Below are 12,514 nucleotides of genomic sequence, written 5' to 3'. Positions count from 1 at the left end.
TATAGCAGTGTTAATTGTTCTAAAAGGAGGCCCATTGGATAAATGCATTTGGTTTTCATGCATTACTAGATGGACGCCTCTTAGCTTCTACTTGAACACAATACAGTTTGCGTTTCCGCTAGTATATCTTTTCAGTTGGAACTTACTGTCCAATCCTGCAGATGTCAGCAATATGGCCCATTGAGTTCACTGTTGGGTATATATAGGATTGCAGCCTTAATGATCTTCAGGCCCAATTCTGTTCAGAAGCCTTCAACTCTTTGCCTCCAGAATAACACTCCCATTAATTTTTCTGGCACAACTTCAGAGAAAGTCTCCCTGATAAGTCCTTACTGTGGAAAGGTTTGCAGCGGCATAAATAGGAACTTATTTCCCAATGCTAGTTTTAAAATCTTCATCATATATTCATTCACAATTTGTATCCTGCTTTTCCTTCCAGGAACCCAGGGTGGCAAACGTCAAAACAGCAGAGTTCTAAGGCAGAATTTGAAGTTAATACCAGTTAAGGGACCCAGGTGGCGCTGTGGTTAAACCACTGAGCCTAGGGCTTGCTGATCAGAAGGTCGGCGGTTCGAAAGCTCCCGTTGCTCGGTCCCAGCTCCTGCTGCTCTGGTTTGCCAGAAGCTGCTTTGTCATGCTGGCCACATGACCTGGAAGCTATACGCCGGCTCCCTCGGCCAATAATGCGAGATGAGCGCGCAACCCCAGAGTCGGTCACGACTGGACCTAATAGTCAGGGGTCCCTTTACCTTTACCAGGCCTTCAGGGGTCTTTAAAAGCATGTTGTAAACTTCATTGGCCCTTTGGTCACTTGTGGGGTGGGGGGATAATCATTTGGCTTCCCTACAAGAAAATATTAACACTTAACAAGACCAAAATCATGGGAAACATCCAGGGCTTAGTCTTCTGTCTATTGCCATCAGAGTCATAAGGAGAACCCAGGAAGAGCCTTGAGTCTAGACCAGGCATCCTCAACCTTCAGCCCTCCAGATGTTGTGGACTACAATTCCCATCATCCCTGACCAATGGTCCTGTTAGCTAGGGATCATGGGAGTTGTAGGCCAAAACATCTGGAGGGCCGCAGATTGGGGATGGCTGGTCTAGACAAACATTCAAGTACTGTATTCTACTATACTTCATCACCGGAGACATGGAACTTAAATACTGTCTTGAATGTCTTGTTTCATCCTAGCCCATTCACCCCTCCCCAAAATCCTGTATGGCAGAATTTGAGAGAAGACTAGACTGGGAAATAACCTTTCTGTGCTCTAGACTAGGGATGGGGAACCTTTTGCCCTGCCCACCTTCCATGCTGGCTGGGGCTGATGAGAGACAGAATCCAACAATATCTGTGAGGGCACAGGTTCCCAATTCCTGTTCTGAATTATAGATTATTACTGTTCTGTGATGAAGACGTCCTAAGTTTATTCAGCACAGGCTCGTCTATAATGCTGTCTGCTGAACAGACACTGCCACTCTAGATTTTTCATTTCCACTTCTTAATTTTACATTTTATGATTTGGCAAACTTTGGAGATCAAATATGGCAATGGCTGGTTGCTAGATTTCAACCCACAAATCTTATTGTTGCCAGAAGAAAGAATATAAGGATTTATTGTTGTGCTTTTATTATGTTAACTCTGTACACTCCCTTAAGATTTTGTGAAAGGCTGTCTAGTTTTTTTAAACTATAAATAAATATTTATTAAAAAAATAAAATAAAAGAATAGTTTGAAACTCTGGGTTGGCTTGGGGGCGGGGGCGGTGCCAGATACAAACACAGATGGAGCCAGTAAAAAATGTTGCCTATAGAAAACAACTGTGGAAGCAGGAACAGCTATGAAACACATACGAAGATATCCTAAAGTGGTCAGTCAACATAGTTAATGCACAGCTGCCTTCATCCCTTGTGGTGGAGGAGCCAGCAAAAAAATAAATAAGGACAGGCAAAGAGTGAGCTAAACATTCAATTCAGGAAGGGACCAAAGTTCCAGAGTAGAGCGCGTGCTTTCTATACAGGTCTTTAAGGTGCTACTGAAGGAATTTTTTAATAGGACTTCTCAGGGTCAGTCCCAACTTGAACGGCCTAAGCAAGGCAAGAGGTAACCCGCCCCATAGTTCTTGGAGGTCCACAGTGGAGAGTTCTTCGCGGGCTCGCGGAAGCTCCATGCCTCCATTTGCTCCAAATGTCTCGGGGCTTTGTTCCTCATCTCGTTTTCAGTTTACCCTGAATGCGTTCCCTAGTTTTATAACTTGAATAGCTTCGCCGGACGCCGGTAAGGAGAGGGCTGTAGACGTAACCAGTGCCGTACTACTTCAAACAGCGCCCGGCTGTGTTTGCACGCCTTATTATTTTAATAAGAGGGAGGGTCTGCTACTTTGGAACCAAGGCAGGCCAACAATCAAAGCGACGGTTCCGCAGCGCGTTAATAAGACGGTCCATCAATGAAATGTTATCTGATTTTCAGGATCGGGCAGTAATTTTCGCTCCCTCCCCCAGCTGCCTGGCGAACTACGCACAATAACTCCTCTAACGACGTCAGGTAGGGAGCTCTAAATCATATCCATGATGGGGGTTTTTTTTCCAAAATATTAGGATTCTCCATCAAATGTAGTCCGTGTACTGTACTTCTGACTAGGTCTCTTCTTTCATCAGATCCTCACTTTTCAAACAAGACAAAACTTAAAATTAGGGTGCACATTAGTTAAAGTGGTGATATTTTATCATTTTAGAGCTGGGAACACACTATACCTGTACCTTTAAGACCATTCCCCCCTCAAAGAATTCTGGGCACTGTAGTTTGCAAAGTGTTTCTGTTTAGCCCTCACTCTCAAATACAGAGCCCAGAATTCTTGGAGAGGAAAAGAAAGTGCTTTGAAAGCCCTTTTCAAGGCACAGCCCTGGTCTTGATTTTGAAGATGCGGCAATCCAACGGACGTTTGCTTACGATAAGTCTCGCGCATTTTAAGCACACCCCTCGCTTTCTGACCTTCAGAACAAAGCAGCAGTCTCTCTGCGGTGAACTTACGGGAGGAAAAGAACCAGAAAAGTCCTACAAATTGCATATGGACCTGGAAAAGCCTTGCTTCGTTCTAAGAGTGCGCACTTGTCCTCACAAGGACGGTGGGGAAGAAAAGCACGAGGCTCAGTCTAAAGCAACCCACGTTCAATAATTTTACGTATATTAGCACAGTATCTGTGCCAGTCTCCACTTGCCTTCAAGTGGAAATCCTGGATTTTTTTTTATTTGGGGGGGGGTGCGGTTGGAAGAATTGGAAGAACCCCAGCATGCATTCCCTCCATTTTCAACAGAGTGTGGGAAGCTACATACACCTGGAAAAAAATGTGTGAATAACGATATTTAAAAACGTAATTCACACGAGGAATGCTAAACAACATACAGAAGGGATTAGTTTTACTTCTACATACCGTAATGAAAGGCGGGGAGTTATCTTCAATCAATACAGAAATGTGCACCTTACCGTCTTTAATTAAAAGAGATTGTAATACGGTACATAGTCCTATGGACAGCTGAGAGCTTTGGACGATGGATTAGTTCATTCGCAGCTGATTAAGCGAGCAATTCTATACACATTTTCTTGGGACCAAGTCTCCTTTAACTGAATGGGACTTGCTTCTGAACAGACATGCCTAAACTTGCACTTGCAAAATGTAAGCTTTTTAATCGCAAATATCCGATTTTCTAGGGAAATGGATGTCCTGATTCAGGCAAGACAGTCTTTCAAAGGGTTACAAAAACCATTATTGTCCCCAGAATCACTTTTAAAGCCCTAAATAACTCTTAACTGTTTGAATAAGCTTGACCAAAAATTAATCGTCATAAATCGAGACAAGTTAATTCCCCATCACTTCCAAATCGCCCTAAATCAATTTATTTAGAAAGAGCACATGGCGAACTTCTAACAGTCCCTGAAAGTCAATGTAACATACTTCTGTCCCAGGGAACTTATTTAGTATGGGTGTGTTAGCTGACGCACATTCAAGTATTCTACTAAACTTCACACACCAGAAACCCACCCAAGTACTTTGAAACCAATCAGTTGGATGACGATGGTTGGGAATGCATAGGCTGCCTGAAATCCTCTGAATTTCGGACTGTCACCAGTCTATTGTAAGCAGAGAGGCTCTGACAGAATGAACGCTGCCAGCTCCGCTAGCTGAGGAGCAACCTGCTTTTGATCATTCCTGTCTAGGTGGAAGAGACTGGACCAACCGACCGACGGACGGACAGGGCATCACTTCCGGTTCTTACTATTCCCCCAATTGCCAGCAGCTGAATTCCAGGCAGGGCTTCATTCACAAGTCCCTCAGGGGTTGCATTGCCAAGGCAGAATCAGGCACCGCCTCTGAGCCATTTTGCTCAATTCCTTATAGTACTGTTCGGCCCGCTCTGAACTGGGATTAAATACTGTTCTGTTTAAATTCGGGGTTTGTTTTCATATTGACGTCGATAAACTCGGGATTTCTTTCAACCAACTAAATCTTCCTTCCTGCACACCTGGCATGAAATCATTCCCTCTGCATCACTTTTCCTGGGCGCTTGGTCTGCCATCACCTGCCTTTTTAAGGACTCTCCTGTCAACAGGAGCCTGGAGCCTTAAATAACCACGGAGCAGGCAGGTGTGGCTTGGGCTGCGTCCACACTATACATTTAAAGCGCTTCTCCCGCCTCCAAAGAATCCTGGGAGCTTTCCTTTGTTAAGGGTGCTGGTCTGGAAACTGTAGCTCTGTAGTGGGCAAGCTACATCCCCCAGGGTTCTTTGGGGTGGGTGCTTTAAATGCATGGGGCGTACTCAGCCTTCTTCTCTCACCGCTGAAACTGAAGCACCATATGCCAAACTTCTATTGCGAAGCCCTCGCATTTATTGATGTACTGTATCTATATCCCGTCCTTCCTCCAAGGAGCCCAAGGTGGCATTCATGATGCTCCCCTATTTTATCTTCACAACAGCCCTGCAGCGTAGGTTAGGCCTAGAGACAGTGGCTGGACCAAAGTCACCCAGGGAGCTTCATGATTGGAGGCAGTAGGCTTCTGAAAACCAGTTGCTGAAAACCGAAGGCGAGGAGAATGTCCTTCTCGCGGGCTTCTCATAGGCATCTGGTTGACCACTGCGAGAACAAGATGCTCAACTAGATGGATCATTGCCATGATCCAACAGGTTCTCCTTGTGTCCTTGGGGCTGAATAGGGATTTGAACTCCGGTCTCCCAGGTCCAACAGTCGGTCCACTACACATCACTGGCTCTCACTTGTTTGGGCCACTTCTTGGAGCTTGGAAAGTAGCATTGCCATCGCTTTCCTGGTCCTACTGCTATGTCTTGATTAGCAGTGCTGACCCACTGATATGGAGCCGATGAAACTCGTGGGATGGAGATAAAATGACCGGGAACGCCTCCACGATTTTATGTCTTAGTTTCCGACTCCTGTTGAAGTCATAGGATTGGGGCCAGAAAGATATACTAAGCAGTCCTGGACGAGAAGTTCACTTCCCAGGAGTATCAAATGGCCGCTGTTGCCTGGTAAGAGGTACAGATTTGGGGTGGTCAAAATAAATGGTATCCATGACAGAATCTCAGTGATGGAGAAGATTTGCTTAAATACTGCTACTAGAAATTCGCTAATGATTGAGAAGCGTTGAGAAGAAGTTGAGAGGCGGTGGGGGGGTGGTCTTTAGAAGCTTCAGATAAAATCTGAGTAGGGTTGACAAGTGATCTAATATTTTTTAGAAGATGAGCCATTTCATTGACCGATTAAAATACCGGAGGATCTCAGCGGCGAAGATAAGGACCACTGGTCTAAACGGTACGGGCATATCATGTGTTCATCGGGAAAATCTTTCTTAAACTCCTTATAAAAGTACCGAGAGAGAGAGATTATTTACAACTAAACCACTTCGTGTTTTTTTTTTTAAAATCTGTCTGACTGTGATATATTAGCTAATCATAGGAATGATCTATCGGTGTTGTCACAGGAGTAAGCAGAATCCTTCATTGGTTCAGTTGGGTCATTTTAGAATCTGGACGAATCTGGGCTTAATGGTTTTAGGCATTACTTCACTCCCTTCAAAATGCGGTCAGCCAACCCCGCTCAGTTTATCAACGTTTGTGGAAGGCTACGGTAAGGCATAGCCCCATTCTACTCCCATGTAATCCTTGTTTATCTTTATTGCCCTTTCAGTTCATGCTCACCGCAATCCACGAGCTCCTTGAATCTAGACTAGGCTCTCACTGAGATGGCAAATGTGTGTTGAGGCTGTACCACTTCAGACTGCAAGTGGGCGCTCACGCACCTGAATGCTCCTTCATTAAAAAATAAGGTTCTCCAGTCTCTCTTGTTATGTGTTTTCTAATACCTTCCTTCCATCTACCTCTGAAGAGTCGAGAAGCCATCATCACTCCCCCCCCTCAAGGAGTAGGAGAAGCCATGCCTTTGGGAGCATGCAAATATGCCAGCATCCACGTGAAGTGGTACAGCCCTGACCAGGAAAAGCTATTTTACATGATACTGCTGCTTGTGGAACTTTACCCTTCGGGGCGGGGAGTGTGTTGCCCAACGCTTGTTTTGGAAACTTAAACATGACGTGTACTGTGGTCCGCAAAAAGCTTTCGCTACAAGACTCTGTACTGTTTTCTGTTTATTTGGTTTTGCTACAACAGACTAAGACGACCCACCCTTCTGGAAATTGTTCCAAGCTGCCCAATAAATAAATCCATGGCAGAGGCAGGATCCGAACTGCTGTCTCCCGCTGATTGAACCGGATTGACTAGACCAAAAACGCCGCCGTTCCAAGGCACGTGGCCCTTGCGTGCTTGGTTGACTTTTACCTGCCTGGTATATTTCCGTGCGGCCGGGGCGCCTCCCTCTCCAGACACAAAAGGCATTCCTGCGGAGGCGCACACTTGCCCCGCGCGTCCAAAGCACAAACAACCGAGCCCATCTATCAAAGAAGGAGAGAGAAGGCAAGGATTAAGGAGCCCTAAGTAACTTGATTCCCCCTCTCCATCTACTCTTGCTTCGGCTGCCCAAATAGCAACAGCAGGCACGCCAAATATCTCCATCTCAAAAAATGATACCTTTGATGTACTGAAACAGATGTAAAAGGTTAGGCCGTGGAACCTGTGCATCTGCTTACAGGCATCAGCCATTAAGGGGAGAGGGGTCGGGGGTCAGATTATGTAACGATCCAAAGGAAGCGTCCAGTATTGGCCATGAGGACCGCTTTGGAAGCGCGACCCTGGGGGTGTACAAGTATGTGTGGCTCTACCCCGCAAGCGTGGCTCGGTTTTCTAAGGACCGCTGCAGGTGTGCTCTAGGAGATTGCGGGTGCTGGCAGTGTGGAGTGTGTGATAACATTGTCTTCCGTGAAGCTGTGTGCAAACGTTGGTGCGCAGGTCACGTGCGTAATGGGCGTAGGTACCGTAATAGGGGATTTATTGTGGGTGGGTATGTATGGTGACACTGTTTTCCAACGATGCGGCTACAGCTATGTATTTCTGAAAGGGGGCGGGGGTTCTGAGAGAAGTTATACCACTTGGATATAATGCATGTATATAATGTTCGTTTGTAACAGTGGGTGTATTTACACACATACGTGTACATATGTGTGTGTGTGTGTGTGTGCGCATATCTCGCACACATGCCTGCGGACAAAGCTATCAGCACAATCCCATTCAAATTCATCTGGAGATATTTCCATAGGATTGCAGCCCTGCAGCGAATCTCTAAATTATCTTAACTCCGAAGTACATTTGGAGTGGTGGGAACTTAAATATGCGTAGGAGTGCAACGTTGATGCCTTTGCTACTGATCCAGCTACCTAGGTGTGAATTAAACAATGTGTGGTTCAGATAGGGTCTCTCTCTCTCTCTCTCTCTCTCTCTCTCTCTCTCTCTCTCTCTCTCTCTCTCTGTGTGTGTGTGTGTGTGTGTGTGTGTGTGTAACTACAACAAGAAAGAGGAGGGATGCGACTTCAGCTTCAACCCCAGAATCCGAATGAGGGGAAGGAGAAGAAGAAGAAAAAAAGCGCCTTCCCTTTCAACAGGGACTCATGCATCAAACTTCAATTTTCCGGACGATTGAATTAGTGATTTTTTTTTCCTCCTGAACTAAAATACACTTAAGTCTTTGGGATTAATTACCACGTTCTGGTCTCTCAGACGGTAGTATTAGTTATCGTTGCCACGTCTGACATCAACCCTGACACCTCATAAAATAAGGAACTGAATTTCACTGACTCAACCGTCTCCCTCAGCCCCGCCAGAAGGGAGGGACGCGGGGAGAAGTGAGGTGGGGGGGGGGTTCCTCACTGTTACCTTTGGGAGCCCAATGCGAAGCCAACCAACAAAGGCGAGCTTTTGAGACAGCAGGAGGCAAATTCCGGTCTTCCCTCGGCTCCCAAAGTGCAGGAAGGAGGGGGGGGGGGCTAAGGATGGTCCTAAATTAAGGCTGAGGTGTGTGTGTGTTTGTGTAAGGGAGGTGAGGGGTGGGGCGCTCCAGGTGGGCGGCGCGCTCCCCCCGCAAAAGAAAGGGAACGAGCCGAGCTGCAGTAGGATCAGATCTGCACATTTCCGGGGCCAGGAGAGGATTGGACAGTGTCAGCAAAACATGGGGGCGTTTCCGGCAAACATTTGTCGCCCCACGTGCGAGCGCACACACGAGCGAGTTTAAAGAACCAGGCAAAATGTTGGTGATGGTGGAAGAATAATTATGGGAAGGCACGCGATTCTCATGGGTTATGGAAAGGGGTCAGAATAAAACGGGGGTTGGGGTCCACCTGGAGGGTTTCTTTGTTTGATTATCTCTCCGGATGCGCCCGAAGCATGTCCGGATTCGCACTCAGCACCGCCGCCCCGACTCCCACACTCCCACCACGGCAGGAGGGCGAACCCGGCGCCAGCTCGGAAAAGCGCACCTGCTGGTGACTAACAACACCCAACGCGGATTCCGTTGGCTAAACACGCGCTCCCAACACGGAATCGGGAGCTAATCTAGCGCGTCCTACAAGCGCAAATGACCCCCCAGCCTGCCGCTTCGCCGAATGGCGCGACGCGAGGGGGAAAGCCCGGGTCCAGATGACACTCGCGCGGCAGGCCTCTTGTCCCGCCTCGCTCCCCCAGGGCTCAGGACAGAGCAGGACAGCGCCCCTAAAAGAAGAAATTTGGGATGGGGGAATTGACATGACAGACAGCTAGAGGGAGACTAGCTCAGCCCTAGCGGTCTGGAAACTTCAGAGAAATTACAGTAGGATCTATGGCATAGGGATAACAGGGAGGCGGTAAAGGGGGAGGGAATTAAGGAGGGAGGGAGGTCCCAGCAACACAGTTGCGCCCCTCCGGAATTAATTTTTTGACAGGCTTATTTTTCCTGTAAATAATAGTTGCTCCTGGCTATGCAACATTGCATAGGAAGTAGAGTTGCGTATAACTTTAAGGATTCAGTCGTTGGCACCCTCGCGTAGCAAGGCCTCCTTTGACCAAAGTCGGGGTTAGTTCTGAGTCAAGACACAAAGGAGCCAGCTTGCAAGCTTGCAGCGCTAGGCAGACACTTGGAAAGGTTTGGGTCCTGGTGTCAGACTTGCTTGGTTTCAAATACTTTATATCACGGAGAGGTGCCATCTTTGGGGCTTAAAAAGCACCCCCTCCCTGATTATTCAGAAGTCTGCCCAACTTACCCGAATGGGGCTTACTCCCTAGTAATCGCCCAAAGGGATGCAGCCTAAAACTCACCGCCCCCTCCGCCCCCAAGACCGACTCTCTCATTTCTGATAACATTGTGTGTCTCTGCAATTCCAAGACTGCCAAGTTTTCTTCGTGCTAATTAATAGTGAAACCAGGCATCCGCTCTTCTTAATCAGAAAGATACCTATTCCGTTAGACGTGTACAAATTCTTTCTAAAAACAAACATCCATTAAAATATGATCGGGTTTTGTTTTGGATTTTTTTTAAGATGCCGGATCGCCCCACCGTTCGTCTTCCCCCCCCCCCGCACTTTCCCCGCCGTCCCTCTTTTGGCGAGAGATAAAAGTCTCCCTTGCTCGGGGCTTTTGTGTCGAGTGGTGATTTCATCAAATGTCCACTCGGCTTTGGCACGTCTGGGTGTCAAGATGTCTCTTGTTTCGCCTGGAACACCCCTTTCCACAAAACCCCGTCTGTCTCGGAAAATATACAACCTATCAAGCTCCAAGTTGGGGCTACCGGAGAGAAAGAGAGATACAATATACCCCGAGAAGGAAACATGTATCGCTTTTGTCTGGTTATAATTTTTCCTCCCGGTTTGCGGGGTTAAGTCTCAAGAGTAACAACTGCGACGAGACAAGAGAGAGCAGCCACGGCTCCTTCCACCGAAGGGCCAAGACGACCGGGTTTGATCAGAAGTGGCATCGATTCAAATTCGGCATGTATTTAAACCATCGTGTCCCCCCATCATCATCATTTTTTTAATCAGCCCTTTCCATTAAAAGCAGAACGCGGGGTGAAAAATACCATACAGCAAGAAGATCAATCCCTTGCTCTAACCGTCTGAGCTCTGAAAAGTCTTATTCCATCTAAGCTAGAAGAACAGTCTGAAAACCAGGAAGCTTTAAAGACCCATTCGCGAGTAAAGAATGGAGAGCCTTGCCTGGGCTTTTCCCTCTCTCGACCCCTAACCTGGTCAGGCGGGAATCTGTCCCCCACTGGACGCGGTGGGGCTTCCGGGGAATCGTGTGTCGCGCTTTGAAAGCTTGTTGACAAACCCAGCAAAGCGATCTGCAGTCAACAATCGGCCCCGTCTTTTTCTGGCCAAATTAACATGCTGCAAGAAAGGGGGGGAACCCCAAGCTAAAGAAAGCAGCTCTCTGGCTTGTAATGCCACGTGTGGCAAACTTGTGTGGTGCTTCTCTGGCTCCATCCATCTCTTGCGTTTGAACACTGGAGTCAATAGCTCACAAGTCCAAATGAACTCCGGTGTTATCCTACCCTCTCCCCAACCCAACACCTCCTCTCTCTCTCTCTCTCTCTCTCTCTCTCTCTCTCTCTCTCTCTCTCTCTCTCTCTCTCTCTCTCTCTCTCTCTCTCTCTCTCTCTCTCTCCCCCTTCAACCTCTCTATTTGAAAACAAAACAAAAACACATTTCCTTGCTTACATTGACTTGCATCAGTTTTTGCAGCCTCATTAAATCTATTCGAAGACAAAAGGATAAAAAGCTCGGGAGGTGGGGCGGGGGGGGCAGAGAAGAGAAAGAGAATCCGGAGGGGGAGGGTAGGGTAAGAGCAAATAAAGAAAACAAATAAAGCCCTTTAACTAGATCTTCACATAAATGTCACAGTTTCTCAGCCTTTTACGATTTGCCTGCTTAGCATAAAAACACTTAAGGACAAGATTGAAGGCTTTGCGTGATATCTGGACAGAAGTCAAACAAATCCATTGCAAACAGACCCCCTCACCCCCTTTAAAGGGGGGGGTGGGAGACAAGTGCTCTCCCAAATAATACTAAAGAAAGTGCCTTTCATTGTAATTCATAGACTTGTTCCAAATGCCAAGAGAGAAAGGAGAAGAATGGGCGCCGCGTCTAAAGGCGCAGATGCCCCAGCGCAGGGGAGGAGGGGGCGATGGAAGTGGGGGGCGGAGGGAGGAAAGGGAGCTCCACTCCCATTATTGTGGAGTTAAACAGTGGAAGGGAGGGTTAACCTAATCCATCAAATTGTCTGGAAATTGTGAGGAAAATTCAAAAACCATATGGTCTCCAAGCGGTTCGGTCCTTTTTGCGACCGAGGCGCACGCTTGTTTCAGCATGGCGAGCCGCAGGAGGCAGAGCATGCTCCATTGTCGCTTGTCACTTCACAGAAGAGGCCTCATTTGTCCCCAGTTTTCATGCTTTACGCTAAAAATTACAACGCCATCCATTTTCAAAGAGGAGAAAGATTGATTTCGCCTCGGAGAAACTGGCCGCCAAAAAACGCTCTACCCCCCCCTCCAAGCCACGCTGTCCCCCCTCTCGTCGCCGGAACCCAGTTCCTTCTCCCAACCCCACCTCCCCCCCCACTCCTTTAACTAGGCCACTATGTTCACCAGATTTGTGCTTCTCACATAAATTTTACCAAGAATAGGGAAACACCACGTTGGTGGGTCAAAAAGGCAGAGCGCGGTATTTGGGGGGAAAGGAAGATACACGTTTAGAAAGACATAAAGAGGAGCTGTAAATTAAATTAGCATTTGGTACATACGCCTTAGTAAAGAAAGCAAAATTTACCTGAATGTTTTTTTTTTTGTGTGTGTGTGTGTGGTTTTTTTGGCAGCTCTGCAGAAAAAAAAAATCCCCGGTTTCTCTCTTCCCTTTGCAGTCCCTGCTCGCGCCCCCTTAAAACAAGCAATTCTAACATGTTACTTTAATTTTCTTTATGAACACTGGACGATTCCGCCATGATTTAGGGATAGTTCTCAATTATTGTTTGTTTTTTAATGTTGTTAGATGCAAACTGAGGGAAGGGTTCTTATCTATGTGTGCTACATATGA

This window comes from Zootoca vivipara, chromosome 5 (genome assembly GCF_963506605.1).
Source record: "Zootoca vivipara chromosome 5, rZooViv1.1, whole genome shotgun sequence".
Classification (NCBI taxonomy): domain Eukaryota; kingdom Metazoa; phylum Chordata; class Lepidosauria; order Squamata; family Lacertidae; genus Zootoca; species Zootoca vivipara.
The sequence above is the reverse complement of the archived record's forward strand: the minus strand, read 5'-3'. Positions refer to the sequence as shown.